This window comes from Echiichthys vipera (genome assembly GCF_963691815.1).
Source record: "Echiichthys vipera genome assembly, chromosome: 6".
NCBI classification, from domain to species: Eukaryota; Metazoa; Chordata; class Actinopteri; order Perciformes; family Trachinidae; genus Echiichthys; species Echiichthys vipera.
The window spans coordinates 9,574,323-9,578,988 of NC_139831.1; positions in this window are offsets into that span (position 1 = coordinate 9,574,323).

Here is a 4,666-nt window from a genome sequence, read left to right on the forward strand (position 1 = left end):
ACCACAGAGGACTGGTTGCATTGTTTGTCTGCTGTATCTGATTCAGTGATAGAAAAGGAAAAAAAAACGTATAAACTCACACTGTAATGACCTCAGCCTCTGGCACATCTCCACAGACCTTTCACCGTGTGCCAACACAATTCAAAAGGCAACAAAAAGGCCAAAACAAACCTCTGGCTCTTTGACACAGTCAGCATCTCCTGAAACACAGTGCAGCTCTGTGCTCAACATGGATATCTGACATGTTATTATACCATTAGTTCTGCTTCATTTACAGTGCAGATAATATATGAAAACACAAGCCAACCGCAACTGAGGCTTAGAGATAAAGATCGGCTGCTCACGGCTCTGGATTTGACCAACCAGTGTTTGTTTTTCAGCCTATTAATGGTCACTTGTCTAAAGGTTTTTGTACCAGCTGACAATCAAAATGACTTTCTGTTAAAGGTTAGAAAAACACTTAATGTATTTATCAGACTGTTGTTTCTTTGATTGTTGGAATCTATCAGTGGTTCAATACTATTAACTCTGCTCTGTAAAACTTAACAAATTTAACTGTGCTTGGAAGGTTATTGCTCTCAACACTTTACGGCACATTTCATATGAACAAAGTTATGTTCACCAGTATTGTTGTGCAAAAAAATGTGCACATGTGTAACAGAAATGCTCTACATTTTAAATTCCTGCACCTCAATTGCACAACTTACAGTTAATGGTGTTTGGACGTAAATCGTATTGTCAGAAGTACATTTTTCAAACGAGGCCACATCACGTATTTCCATCATCGCATTTTATTTCCAGCAGGAGCGAACTCTTTCTTATACGACGAATGTTTAGGTGACTCTACCATATCTCTACCCATATCCGCAGCAGGTCTCCAAGGTGAACAGCCTCTGGCATGTTAGATCAAGGTAGACAACCACTCATACCATGGGTACAGCATACAGCAGATCGCTCTTCGCTGTAATGCGTGGCATGAGGTGGGAATGTAAAACATGTTAAAGAGTGTGGACGGCTCTTGGATGCCGTGTATCAACAGATCCCTGAAATGTGTTTTGACACAGCTACAAGATGAGGGAAACCGACAGGATCCTGAATGTTACATGAAGCTGGAAATGAGAAATGTCTGCACAGTTTTAATTCCAGGTCACTGGATGGAAATATGACAACATGAATTGGATGAACTGCTTGGTTTTAAAAGGTACCAGTTTCTAATACAACATCGTTTATAAAGGGTTCAATAAATCAGTTACCATATCGTTATAGATCCATCACAACCTATTAGTATAAACAAGTGTCTGGTTACCAGGTCGAGAAAAATGTCTTTAACAGTCAAATCATTTAAAAGTCACTGATAAAAGGTCAGGTGGTATTTCCCACTTTCTAATAATCCTGCAGTTACAGACGTTAGTAAGGTCATAATAAAGGATGATAAATACCTATCTGGATTTACTATGAATAATACATTTATATATTAATAAAGCTAATAGTTACAATCAAGTGGCGACCTCTGGTGCTAAAAAACTAAGCTCCAGTTCATTAAGTGGCCACTTGAGGCTCTAAAAGCATTCTATCACCATAGACTCCCATGTCAAAATGCCCAAAATAAACATGTTTACAGCCTGGTACTAAAACTCTCTATAGTTAATTTCACGATTCATGACAACTCTACAGGGGGTGGATATTCATATAACTCATCTATTTAAGTTACATTAAATCTTAAAGCTCTGTATAATTAAGGCCTGGCTGCTTTGAGTGACAGGCGGATGCTGTCGCAGGCATCAGTCGGCTTCAGGCTCAGCTCCACCTCTGTCCATTTTTGAATTAGCCAAGATTTAGGTGTTGCCTGGCACTGCCTACAGTCTCTGCTCGCCCCCTTTGACGGCATCCAGGTGGCACTCAAAGCACCCATGCCCTTAGTTTGGAATCACTTTAAGCTTTACTAGATTTTAAACGGGTGAGTTATTAGAAAATCCCCCCTGTACAGTTCTCATGAGGAGGGAAATTAGCGACAGAGAACAAACCTGTTTTTGGTGCCGGGTACATTTTGATGATCAACTCGATTTTGGAGCCAGCCTCAAGTGGCCACTCGAGGAACTGCAGTTTTCGGCTCTTCCACGTTGACTTCATTTTTCAGTTACAGTGATTGCCACCTGCATTGATAAGCACATTTCTCACTTTTCTGTTAAAAGCAGATTGTGTTCAGCTCCTATCTCCTGCCAACATATTGTGCAATTTGTCTAAATATGAAACCTGATGTCCTCATTATCAGATGTACTGTCGCTCTCTCAGCCCACTAAGCACCGAAATGGACATGAACACAGGCTGGGTCTCTTCTTTATATATAATAAATGCAGCCTTGTATATTCCCTCAAGACCTTCTCTTGAATGGGGAGACAGATGTTTATGCAGTTGCCATGGCGAGGGGCGTCCTTTAGTGAGGGAGCAGCGGAGGTGTCGCACGATCCACATCACCCTTTCAGAGAGTCATTAGACAGCCCCAGTTGTGTCAACTGCTGAAATACCATCCTCGACAGGGTGGGCACGTTCTTTGCGGAACGAGGACACGTTCTGTAAAATATAGACTGAATTTATTTTTTCAAAAATTGCCATTTCACCCCAGAACAACGAGGGAGTTACTGATAGCTTCTGCACATGATGAAAAGTAAATATTCCCACAAAGGAGAACTACATCCCACTGAAACAAATACGGTTGAACTTCAGTATTTCAAGGTCTGTGTATTATTGCTTACATGTTAAGGTTTCCTTCTCTGCACGTTATTGCATATCCTTAAAGCATAATATACACCAAAATATATTTTCTCATAGGAATAAGCATAAACAGAAAAACTTGGACTAAAGGAGGAAACTGGTTTGAATTTCCTTTGTTTCTAAAGTTAGCTTTTCCTGGGATACATCCATAAAAATTCCCAAGGACGTTGTGTGGCCATATTTAAAGAGGTCATGAGTCTAATTATCAATTAACTGGGTTATTACTCTCTCTTAACTCAGTCAGGCAGCACATATGTGCTGTTATGTGTGCAGGATATTTTGATTACTGTTAATTAAAGACTGCTTTACTTCTGCCATTCACAAGTAATTTCCTATAAAAGTTGTAATGCATCCAGTTTTATTGTTCATATTTTAGGTACTCACATGAGAATAATTAACGGAAAATGTACTCTATAATGTTAATATCTCGCTCAAGGCTGCTGGCAAGAGTAGAAGAAAATATGCAACGTTGACATGTTGAGCTTAGCGTTGGCCAATAAAATCAGTGGCTTCACTGCTGTGAAAACTCGAGGTGTGGATCTGGTGCTCTGTCTGGCCCCTTGTCCAAACATTTGTCTTCATCTTCAGGGCGGCTGCTGGCTCTGGCCCTGCCGCCAGCTCCTCGCTGCATGTTTGATGATTAAATACATTTTTGGCCATGTTGTAAACTTCCTGTGTGGTTGCACCATCAGGTCTGTGTTCCACGCCGCCACTCCCCAAAGGCCTTCCATGAGCACCACTATTATCCCTGCAAATTAGCCCAGTTAACCCACCCCTGCTCCAGCTCACTCTTTGTTAACCCCTCATTTTTCACCGTGTCTGGACCACGGACCAAAGGCTTGCCCAAGCTGGACTCCCCCCCCTCCCCACCGTCCCCGTCCACCCGTCCCGGCAGATCCTAACCCCTGTGAATATTAAACAGCACAGACTGCAGGAATGCCTCGGCTAAATTGGCAGCAGATGTTGTTGAGGGGATTTGGTTGTGAGGTGTTTTGTCTGCAAACTGAGCTGTAAAACATCGCAGGCCTGACAGGTCCTCTGGTGAGCCTCTGAGGTGAAACGGCACAAGGGCAACACAGCCCTGTAGCAGGTCTACCGAGGCGCACTGGTGGCTGAACACTCAACCATCCATTTAATGGTCACTTATGAAGAAAGGTTTCAGGAGACAAGCTGAACAAAGAGCCTACTTCACATGACGAGTATTTGAGCTTTCCTATACGCAGTTTAAATAATCCAGGAGACGATTCCAAGATGTGATTGGTTGATAACCTCGTAACGTAATCTCCCTTTGGTCCATATGCTGTTGTCCATTAACACGACACTGAAAGGTTTTTGTCAAATAACACACAGATTTAAGTTCAAGATCTGGAAATCATGTCGACATTGCAGATTACATTTTAATGTAGGTTAAAATTGAATTTAAAAAGAAACCTCTGTGTGATCCAAGAATGGAAAATGTTGCTTACCTGCCGGTCACGTCAGTTTGAGAGGAAGCAGGCCTGAGATGTCTGGGTGTCTGGGAAAAAGATGAATGACTGCTGCGCAAAGAAAATGATTTCGTAGTTTGTTCCAAATTCTAAACCAGTCATTGCTCCGGGCTACAACCGCCGACATAAACTGTGACACATGTGATTTCTTACTCCCAGCACAAATTATGATGGTTTGGACTACTGGTGCTCTGGCTCCAAGTCCTCAGAGGCACAGGAAGAAGAATTGGTTATAGGCTCAAATAAGTCAGTGGGTGGTAACAGGAATAAATGCTTTCTCCGGCTCTGAAATTTGACAAGCAAAACATGACCTTCGGATTGATTTAAAGCTGCACCAATCAATACTTTTATATAAACAATGGATCAAATGACTATGTGTAATGTAAGGTGTTCCTTAAAACCCACAG